General features: G+C 28.4%; 1 protein-coding gene across 3 annotated transcripts in view; it reads right to left on the bottom strand.

The window, feature by feature from the left end:
- Positions 1 to 12500, bottom strand: part of Wdr62 (WD repeat domain 62) — a 119291-nt gene that overhangs the window by 54613 nt on the left and 52178 nt on the right. The window lies entirely within an intron of this gene.

Raw genomic sequence — 12500 nt, forward strand, 5'->3', positions numbered from 1 at the left:
TTTTCAAATCGGTGGTCATTAATATTTTGAAAAACTACGGAGACTGATTATTAAAATAAAATTTTGCCACGATTATTTTTCATATAATTATGTAATCATTCTAATGGAGGAATACTTTTTTAAGAGTGATAGTTTTTTCTTTTTTTCTTTTTTTTTTGGAAATCATTAGAAACCTATTGAATTTTTTTTATCAAAAATCTCACGAGAATATTCAATCTCTTATAGATTTGTTATTAAATGAAAATATTAAAAATCCGTTTTTTTTTAAAGTGACTAATTTATTTATTTATTTATTTATTTATTTATTTATTTATTTATTTTTTTTTTTTTTAATATACTTTGAAGGCTACCTATATTTCTTCTTTTTCATTTTTGATAATAATTGGACAATTGGTATCGCTAATGTCGTTAACAAAACTATACTGCTTTTTCTTTGACATTGGTAACTTCAATAAAATAATGGAATGTTCTAATCTTTTATTTTTATTTATTTATTCTTTTATTTTATTTATTTATTTATTTTTTCTTTTTTTGAAAATATTCCTCGAAGTACTCACTTATTATGATATTTTTTTTAATAAAATAAATAAGCACGCAAGAAAAAAACAAAAAAAGAAAAGAAGAAATAAAAAAATCATAAAAAATTGCTCTACTTTCTTCATAAAAAAGAAAAAAGAAAAAGAAAGACCATTCAAACTTATGTTTATCCTCTATTTTATTATTATGTTATACTTAAATTTATTATATAATACATTATTAATATTATTTATTATTTATTATTTATTATTAATACACAGAGAGAAAATCAATTAAATAATGTATTAATATTCATGGATAAATCTGAAAAGTTTACGAAGTTTCTAGATCGTAGAAATTCTGATGAAAATTACGTGGGAACTTTGGTGAGACACTCGTCCCCGATCTTTAAGGTCGGAGAATACTAAATCGCAGACAGCCCACGATTTGAGCAAACGCTGCGTCGTCGATTTTGTTCGAGGAAAGAATCCATCGAGACTATCGATTCTCGGAGGCGTAATAGTTTCTCCCTGTCTCTTTCTTCTCTTAGGCTTTCTCAATCGTAAGGATCGTTCTGAATCAACATGCTCATAATGATGATGATGATGATGATGATGATGATGATGATGATGATGATGACGACGATGACCTTTGGATTTTTATTTTCTTGTTTTTTATTTTTTTTTATTTCTTTTTTTTTCTTTTATATTAAATTCACTGACATATCCTTAAAACGTAATAGTTTATAAATTAATTGTTGATCCTTGACCAATATATATCTTTGATCGATTAGTCGTTAATTTTAATGATAGGTCTTATCTGCTAATTAACTAAGCAACGAAAATTACTAGGATTTACATTCATTTAAAATGTAATACGATCGTAACGATCGATTTAAATTCAATCGCGATTCCTCGTTCTATTTACGTCGTAAATCATGATAGTAAAAGGTTTTTTTTTTTTGTGAGAAGAACAAGCATACGTTACTTTTACCCGAGTTACACGCTTCGCGGATTTTAAATCGCTCTGGGAAGAAGTTACGTCGACACCAAAAAAAAAAAAAATCAAAAGAAAAAAAAGGGAAAAAAAGAAACGAAAAGAAAAGATCCAAAAAAGCGTTAAAGTAGCTTTTTTAATCGTACGAAAGTGAAACTTTTGGCATATAGGTGCACATGTATATATGTATATTTAGTGGCAATTAACTCTGATATTTCCGTCAAGATAGTCGTGATATAAATTATCTCGTTGGCTTTTTTAAAGGCTTACGAGAGCTTTCGACATCGAAAAAAAAAAAAAAATTCGTGTGAAAAATCTGTCGACAAGGAGCAAATTTTAACGCAAACGTTTCGATGACTCCGCTCCATTAAATACAGCTCGTCTTCTTCTCGGGCGTCATCGCGTTTTCGCATATAAATGATGAAAATAAATAAAAATAAATAAATAAATAAATAAATAAATAAATAAATAAAAATATTATAATTTATTTATTCTTATTTTTTTCATCAATTTTTATCCCAATAATATTATGAAAATAATCTAAGTCGAATTTAACATTGTATGTATTTATATAATAAATCACACGAAGTAATTTAAAATATATAAATATAATATAATAATATATATATATATATATATAATTACGAAATATAATTTATAATATAAAATATAAATCTATACATAATAATATAATATATAAATCTATACATTTTATAGATCATTTTTATAATAATCGACTCGATCATCGGGCAAATGCAAATGCAAACTGAATTGTATTAAGAGAAAAGAAAACGAAAATTCTAAAAACAATGTTCGTCAATGAAAAAAATATATTATTTATAATAGAAAATATTATAATATACGAATATTATGACATATCTCGTTTTGATAATAATCGTACCGATCGTCGGATAAACATTGTTTCACATACAAACTGAATTGTATTTAGAAAAAAATGATAAATAAATAAATAAATAAAAATAAAAATGAAAAAATAAAATCAAAAATCAAGCTCATCGAAAAAGAGAGATTCGATTATTATCTTTTTGTTTTTTTCTTTTTCTCACTTCTTTGATAACTCGCGGTAGGCGTGACGATGGTTTGACGCATTCTGTCACTCGATACATAATTGTCGAGGCTAAACTCATATCGCCATTTATCGCACGTCACAACTAACGATACCAAACAGCAGCGACGATGCGATTCGTCCCTAAAGGCATTATGACGCAGAAAGAAAAGAAAATAAATGAAAAGAGAGGGAAGAAAAAGAAGAAAAGAAAAGAAAAAGGGAGAGAGAGAGAGAGAGAGAGAGAGAGAGAGAGAGAGAGAGATAAGGTGCGGCCAAACTGCAGTATCGATCGAGCATTATCCTTACTTTTTATTATGAGGATCATAAAACGTTTCATTTCATTGACGTCTTAAAAAAAAAAAAAAAAAAAAAAAAAAAAAAAAAAAAAAAAAAAAAAATTGATGCAACAAAATTTAATAAATTTACTTTTATACGTCTAACGAACGGAAACTGTTTTACGTATTTAAATACTTTGACTATTGAAAATAAATCTTAAAAAAATTTAATACTTAGATATATTATCTAATATTCAATTTTAATATTTAGTTATCATTTTTTAGACAGAAGTATCTTCCGTCGTCGTCATACGCTTTAATCTTATTAAAAAGCATTGTTTTAATTTGCCAAATGTATAAGAAAAATGATATTTATTAAATCTTCAAATAAAGTACGTAAAATTGATCAAACAAATTCATCGTTCACTGTCCTCCCTCCCTCCATCCCTTTGACATTTGATCTATTGACAGATTATAATCTTGTAATTCGAACTTAAAATAATTTTTTATAAATTAAAATCGATTTTAATCAATCAATCAATCTTTCTATCTTTCTTTCACATTTTTTTTTCTTTTCTTTTTTTTTTCCGTAGTACATTAATCATTCGTACACGTACGAATTATAAATATATGCGATATTTTTTATTCAGTTAAAAATTGTCAAGTTAAAAAATTCATTAACAACAATACGACATGACAACGGGGACAAATTAAAATAGATTTTTTTCTCTCTCTCTTTTTTCTACTTCTTTTTCTTTTTTCTTCTTCTTTCTATCCATACGTCCTTTCAGACACACAGTAATAATACTTTACAAATCATTTTGATCATAGAAACAAAAGTCAATGCTTTAATTTATTCACGTAACACGAATAGAATTGTCTCGCTTTGTTCACGTTTAATTATTCACGGATCAATGAATAATTTAATTCATGGTTCGGAACGATTTACAGACAGAAAGAGAGACAGAGAGATATATAGACATAAAGAGAGAAAGAGAGAGAGAAAGAGAGAGAGAAAGAAAAAGAGAGAGTGAGAGAGAGAGAGAGAGAGAATAGAGATAGTTATAAAAGTAGGATCTATCTGAGAGATCGTTTAATTAGTTCGAGACATCGATCCACCCATCGTCAGGAGTTCATAGATCCGTTAGAGCAAAGGACGGCATCATCATCTTCCGGTATTAGATGTGCCGAGTCGCTCTATGAGAATTCAACGAAATTGCCATAACGCATCACGGAAGGTGCTCGTAACGGTGCATTCACCCGTTCACAATTAATTTGCGTTACGAATGCACGCACGCGCCTCGACATTTCTTTCATCTATTTCGTGTCACGCTTGAAATGGTGGCGCATATGTTATAACGTCGTACAAACATTATGTACCTATTGTAAACAAAAAAAGAAAAAGAAAAACTAAATAAATAAATAAATAAAATAAAAAAAAAGAAGAAATAAAAAAGAATTGATTTTATTTTTACGATTGTATTTGTTACTTTCTTCGAACGTAAATAAAGATTCATTAATTGGATAATAAATGATACATATTATAATTTGCAATATCTATTATATATTTATATTTCTTTTTGATTTGACAAAAATTTCAATATATATATATTTATTTATTGTAATGTTGTAGTGTATTTATTTAGTGTAGACTGAGTCTATCGCAGTGAGAAGCTTATTTTTTTTTTTTATCGTTGCATATGCAACATTTTTTCTACGAATTTATCGATCTTTAAAATATCCATTAGTTTTTAATTAGAACTTAAGTGTTAAGCTCATATATTGGACGATTTAATTTATAGAATAAATACACAAATAATACGCATGCACATAGCAAAATTATATTTTTAATATGAACCGAAGATCCGTAAAAATTATATTACATCTCAAATAATTTCGGAAACGATCATCTGTTATATTTCTCGTTTCTTAACTCGATCATAAAGAAACTCTTTACTGTTGAGATAACGCATAAATAAATAAATAAATAAATAAATAAATAAATAAATAGCATGTACGAATACATATATAGATATTTATGTACAGTATCACCAAGCTAAGAGATATCGTGTCGCGTGTTAAGGTGCAGTTCTATTAACTCGGACCCCAACAGCGAGAGGTTAATGAAAGAAGAAAAGGAAGAAGAAAAAAAAAAGAAAGAAAAAAGAAGAAGAAGAAGAAGGAAAAGAAAAAAAAAGAACGAATGAAAAAAAAAGAAATAAAAATTAAAATGGACTTGAAAACGTGGCGTGCGCAGAGATAGGTGTGGCCGATCGAATACTGAACGACTATGTAATAATCGCTAAAAGGTTTATTTAAGCTCGTACTGTCCACTCGGGAGTTAATCTTCCTACTTGAATCAATACAGCGAATTATTTTTTTTCTTTTTTTTTCCTTTTTTTTTTTCTTTTTTCTTTTTTTTTTCTGTCCGACACTTTACAAATACATATCGAATATACGAATACATGTTTAATAACTTCCTTTCTTTTAGATAAAATTAAATCGTTAATCGTATCTTAAATCGTTATTCATATCAAAAGATATACAAAAGTAAAAGAAAAGGAGAAAAATCAAGACTCGCGAATCGAAATTCTTCTTTTTTATCGAATAATTAATACGTAATAATGACAAAGATTAAGGAATAAATAAATTAAATAGGATAAATAAATAAATAAATAAGATAACAGATAAATTAATCATTGACAAAATGATTACGATAAATGATAATTTAATGAATGATAAAATAGATTAAAAGAAATTAATAAAGTTAACGAAATTAATGCTTGATGTGAGTTATGAGAGTTAACAAAAAAAAAAAATAAATAAATAAATAAATAAATAAATAAATAAATAAATAAATAAATAAAAAAGAAAAAATAAATTAATAAGAAATAAAGGAAATAATATGAATCAATTTTAGATCCTATAATAAATCAAATAGGTATAAATTAATGACGAAAGATATAAACCTTTGGAACTAACGAATAATGATAATTAATAAATATAATAATCATAACGATAATGGCAATAATGAAATAATAATAATAATAATAATAATAATAATAATAAATAATTAAAAAGAAAAAAAAAAAAAAAAGAAAAAAAAACAGGAAGAAGAAATCGAAAAGGAGGATATCATTTCTTTCTTTCGTTTATCTATAAAATCTCTATACGAATTAGCATCATTGTAACGGGTGTTCATCAGACAAACGATCGGTAGGAGGCACATGCCATAAAGAGAGAGTCTTAGAGCTCTGATGATCGATCGAGACATCTGCACTCTTATAACGTGTCCGGCCAGAGGTCGACCATCGACTCGAAACAATCATTGATGTTGTCGTACCGTTACACGTGTAAGCGAATGAACATCTTTCTATCTCTCTCTTACTTTCTCTCTCTCTCTCTCTCTCTCTTTCTCTTTCCCTCTCTCTCTTTTTCTCTGTCTTTTCCATAGAATCCGTACATGTTGCATTGCGTACATTAAGAAGTACGTAATGCAATAATGCATTAACGACGAGGAAGTTCACTCGTTAAAAAAAAAAAAAAATTAAATAAATAAATAAATTGAAAAAAAAAAAAAAGAAAAAGAAAAGAAAGAAAAGAAAACTCAGTTGTCCACCTTGCCAAAGTCGCAATGGCATTGGCCGATTTGATAAAAAGTAAAAGCATCCGTGGGTCAGGCAAACGGCAAGTGTGCCGATACCGGTCAACGCACTTGCACCTACCTACCTACTACTTGGTAAAAGAAGAGAGATGCACCTGGTGCATGCATCTCTACGTACTTTGATCGCAAGCCTTGATTGCAGTGACTCCGATGATTGTACCAATGATTATTATTCTTCTTCTTCTTCTCTCTCTCTCTTTCTCTTTCTGTTTTTTTTTTATTTTTTATTTATTCATCTCATGCTTTTTCTTCATCACTTCCGTTACTTTTCTTCCGCGATCCTCTCAATAACTTATCGAACTTACATACGTACACACGTGTGTCGTGTAATAATTAAAATGGATTATTATCAAATTGTATACTAAAGTCATATATGATGTGTGTATATATATATATATATATATATATATATATATATATTTATTTATTTATTTATTTATTTTTTCGAGATTAAGATATTCAGACATTTGCGCGTATTAGAACATATTTTTCTTTTTATTTCCTTTTTTTCTCTTCCGGTATTACGTTATAAAATATTTTTTTCAAGTACCTACTCAGTTACTGTTAGAATGTAAATTCTAATACATATCTAAATCATAAAATGTTTCATTTTTAATGAGGAAAAGAAAAATCATTTAATATCTTTACTTTCACACGTCGAAAAAATATCGTTGCAACGAATGAAAAGGTTTTATATATCTTGTTTGTATATAATATTTATATATAATGTTTTATATATACTAAACACGTTTTACGAGTATCATGTAAAAATATATGGTTTTAATTCTTTTTTCTTTTTTTTTTATTATTTTTTATTTATTTATTACTTTTTTTTCTTCATTTGATAACTCATACACGATTTGGAATATTTTAGAAGAAATTATTCGAATATCTTAAACATGACTTGTAAGAAAAAGTATTTCAATTTTATTGAAGGAAAAAAAAAAGATATTAAACGATAGTATTCACTTATATTTTATAATTATAATAACGTTAACATAATATAGAATAATATTAGTATGTTCTTCTTCTTCTATAATGATATTTTTTTTCTTTCTGTGACGTTTCCGAAAGTATGAAAATATTCATGGAAAATTGAAATGAAATATACGATAACAAATTCATTATGTTCTTATATTTTTCCTTTCTAAGTAGTCGGCTACTTGGATGGAGAGGAAAATTTTTCCAACAAAAAAAAAAAAAAAAAAAAAAAAAAAAAAAAAAAAAAAAAAAAGTATAACGAAAAGTAAATGGCTTAGTCAATTATTAAAATAAACAAAAACAGAATAATGTTTATCGAGCAATTTTGCAGAGTGCTTTTGAATAGTACATTTTTTTTAATTCTTTTCTTCTTTTTTGTTCCTAAGTTCTTCGTAAATTATTAAAACACAAATAATTGTGTAGCACGAGATAAATCATGAAATAAATCTTTTTTTTTTTCTTTTTTATTTCTTTATTTAGTCCATTATTATAATTATCGAACACTTACATATATTCACGATTATTATTGGTTCACGAGATAGATTTCGTAATTTAATCGCATAACTTTAATTTTTTTTTTCGTTTTTTTCGTTATAAATATTTAATGAAAAATCTTTGTTAAGTAATTGAAATCTTTAAGTCGGATTTAAATCATAACACGTAAGTAATATCAATCTTTTCGATCAATTTCGAAATATTTCTTCGATCTATTGCCAATAGATCATATTAATTGTATGAGAGAAAAGATGACGTGCACGAAAGTAGGTCAAATCAGATATCCCATTAAAGTAATAAGTCAGGATTGCCAATTGAAATTCCGACCCTGATATATCATTGGAATTAATCGTAAAAAAAAAAGAGAAAAAAAGAAAAAGAAAAGAAAAGAAAAAGAATAATAAAAAAAGAAAAAAAAAAAAAAAGAAAAAAAAGAAAAAAAAAGCAGGCGTCGTCTCTAAAATTCGTCCTTCTTAACTATTGAGATGCGAGGCAACTTCCCACGCGTTAATTTACACACAATTGCTTATTCGACAGACGATGACGCTTTGCAAATAAATATCTTTAAATTAAAAGAAAGAGAAAATAAAAAAAAAATAACAAATAAAAAAAAAATGTAGATAGAATTCGAGTAGCTCGATATCCATTACTTAAAGTAGTTATTTAATATTACATTGAAATAACCTGCTTATCCTAATCTAACGCATATCCCGCTAAAATTACGTACATTAGAGAGCGTTTATTACGATGCTCAGTACGATTCGGCATTGCGACATTTCTGAAAGAGACTGTAATTTTTTTAAGGAGAAACTCTGTACTTACAAAAAAGAAAAAAAAGAAAAATAATAATATAATTGCCGTAACGTTAACAATCGTTTATTTATATTACAGCATCATTTAATGCTCTTCGTATATGGAAAAATCTATTGCTTCCGATAAGAATATGAATGAAATCATCTAACAATTATCCTATCAATGTCTATCACCAATTATTTTATATTCAAGATATTTGAATTAAACGTGAAACTGTTTTATCGATATGACGAATTGATACGTTGATTACGATCCGAATGAATAGAGGACGCTTGTAGACAATGTCTATTACGTGATGAATATGTCGGTAAGTAAGGATTCTCGATTATCGTTTATATCGCGACTTGTTGACTTTTTTTGACCCATCTATACATACATACCACATGTATATATATATACAAACAAATAAATAAATAAATAAATAAATAAATATATATATATATGTATATGTACATTTACATCAAATATACGAGTATAAAAATAAAATACATGTATACGTGTGTGAATATATATATATATATATATATATATATATATATATATATATATATATATATATATATACATATATATGCAAAATAAATTTTATCGATTTCGTAAAGAATATAACATAGTAAAAAAATTGACATGCTATGTTACCGCTGAAAGAAAATCAAAAAGAAAAGGAATGAAAAGAAAAAGAAAAATAAAAAAGAGACAGACAATAACGTGGAAATATGAGGCGGCGTCCTCGATACGTAGGTGGAAGGCATCTTGCACGTGACGAGAGAGGAGGTGCAGCCGCATATCTGCATCCGCATACGTCGCGCGGCTCGCGTAGACGTAATCCGATCCCGTCGAGGACACGAGGAGGACGCTTTTCGACGGGAGATAGAGGAAAGTAAGGAGGAGGAAGAAGAAGAGGAGGAGGAAGAAGAAGAAGAAGAAGAGGAGGAAGAAGAAGAAGAGGAGGAAGAAGAAGAAGAGGAGGAAGAAGGTGAAAGAAAAATAAGAGAAAAAAGAACAAAAAGCGAGAGGGATGGGGAACAGGAGGGTAAAGAGCTTTGAGAGAGACGACCGAACGTGGAATGCAGGATGCAAAGTGCAACGTGCGAAGAGAACGCGATCCAATGCCCACATGCGAAATATCTATGATCGGAATGATGAAAGAAAGAGAGAGAAAGAGAGAGATAGATAGAGAAAGAGATAGAGAAAAATGGAGGGAGAGAATGAGAGAGAGAGAGAGAGAGAGTGGGCGAGGGGAGTTTAGAAAAATGAAAAAAAAAAAAAACAAAAGGAAAGAAAAGAAAAGGAAAGGAAAAGAATAAGAGAATCATCGTGACGTCAATGACGAAGTTTCTGCACTGTCGCGAATGAAGAACGCATCCGGTGCATCAGATAGATGTAAAATTGCGTCCGACCATTGTTGTCTCTGTCAAACGTCACAATCTAATCCGCTATTGAAAAGACTTTCAATCATGACCTCGATCTATGCTTCGCTAATCTCAAGGCCAAGCGCCGTTTCACGATTATTATTATTATTATTAATATTATTATTATTATTATTATTATTAAATTCCATCCTTCCGGCGTTCAATCAAGGAGGCGCCATTAAAAAGTGCATCTTATCGAATGCAATTAAAGTTCCCCCATTTTTTTTCTCTTTTATTTCTTCTTTTTTCTTTCATTCTTTCATTTTTTTTTTCTTTTTTTTTTTATCCAGATTACAATTTTCCTTCTACCGATAATAAATGAAAGGTTTTTATCGATCGTATTCGTCATGGATTTCAGCAGATTGTACAATATATATGTATGCGTAATACATGTGCACTTTTATATTTGTACTTTATACGAATAATAAGCCGTTGATTAGGCTGCTTTTCATTTCTTTTTTATTTATTTATTTATTTTTTTTTTTTAATTTTTAATACTTTCCTACTATCACAATATTAAAAATGGTCCTTCAGTCGTTTCTCATATGTAAAATTATAACATCAATATCATTAAGACAGCTGGCAGAGGTTAATCAAATTATACGCGATTATTCGTATTCTCCCGATAACATTCATTGAGATAAGTTACACTAATTTACTTTTAGATTCGTTTGTAGATATATACGTAATACATACGTACGCATCATATATATATCTATACATACATGCATACATGTATGCATATGTACGTATCTTGTGTATATACGTATGCATGTATGTACAGAAATAATTTGTTAAACGATAGGATGACGTTGATCTTAATTTCGTCGCATTAAAATTTTGTCGATGTGTTTTTTCTTTTATTTTTTCTTCTTCTTTTTTTACCAACTACCAACACTGTTAACTGACTAACACAACATCTACAATATTTCGTAAAAGTGAGATAAAAAATTGACGCGCGTTTTATATCGTCGCACAATTATCGTGGAAAAATTAATTTTCCGACTTTATGCACCAAAGCCGTATGCGATTCTGTTTGGTAATTAACCATCACCAAATATCACCAATCTCACCATTATCATCCCCCCCTCCCCCGACCCACTCTGCTTCTATCCTTTTTTTCTTTCTTTTCTTTTCTTTTTTTTTTCTTTTTTAACACACAATAAAATGACACGCACGTAGTTCAGTTTAAATCTCGTTGAAACAAAAACGTTTTGATTTATCAAAGAAGAGTTTTCCATTCGAACGGAGTTTGAACGATTTCATATACATTGCTGCGATAGTCTCTCAGGGGCCTTCCGTTTGTCTCAGAGAAAGAAAAAGAAAGACAGACAGACAAAGAGAGAGATAGAGGGGGGAAGGGAGAAAAAAAAGGAAAAGAACAAGAAAAAGAGAGTAAAAACCAAACAAAAAATAAATAAAACAAAACAAAACGAACGAGACCTGCTATCGCGTTGTTCACACACAAGAATTCTTTTATTTGATGTATTCGCCATGATAATAAAACGCGTACGAGTTATCCGCTACACTTCAATTGTCCTCTCTTTCTTTCTGCATCGTTCTTCTTTTTCTTTTTTTTTTCTTTTTTTTTTTTCCCCTAACACGAATTGTTTCGTTTCACGATAAATAGGAAAAGAGAGAGACAGATAGACAGAGAGAAAGAGACAGAAAGGGAGGGTGAGGAACAGAGAGAGAGAGAGAAAGAGAGACAGAGAAATGTACAATTTACGATAACAAATCGTTTCTCTTTTTTCTTTTTTCATTACCAATGGATTTGTTTTTAATAGAGAATTAAATAAAAGATTCTTTCTAATCGAGAATTAAATAATACAAATTCGAGCGTAATTCTTCTTCGCGAAGAACACAAGAGGTCTTCCCTCTTTTTTTTTTTTTTAACGGACTCTAATTAAAATGCAGAAGACGATGATAAAGAAGAAAAAAAAAAAAAAGAAAAAAGAAGTAGAAAGAAAGAAAAAACCATCCATGCGTTTGTAACGACGAAACTCTTCTTTAACTCTTTTCCTGCAAAACATTTTGATCATGGATAACAAAGGAGAGAAGAAAAGAGAATGCAAAAAAGAAAAAAAAAAAAAAAAAGAAAAAAGAAAAATACAATAGAAAGAAGAAATTGTTAAAAGAATATGCAACTCGTCGACGTTTCGTTTAGCATTCTAATAGAATTCGTCGATTGTTCGACTGAGTTACGGGGATAAATTTTAAACAGTCCTGCTAATTAAGTTCTCTTTCGTGAGACACGATAAAAAAGATAAAGATAAATA

Source organism: Vespa mandarinia, chromosome 7, assembly GCF_050613455.1.
Source record: "Vespa mandarinia isolate Hongniang chromosome 7, ASM5061345v1, whole genome shotgun sequence".
Classification (NCBI taxonomy): Eukaryota; Metazoa; Arthropoda; class Insecta; order Hymenoptera; family Vespidae; genus Vespa; species Vespa mandarinia.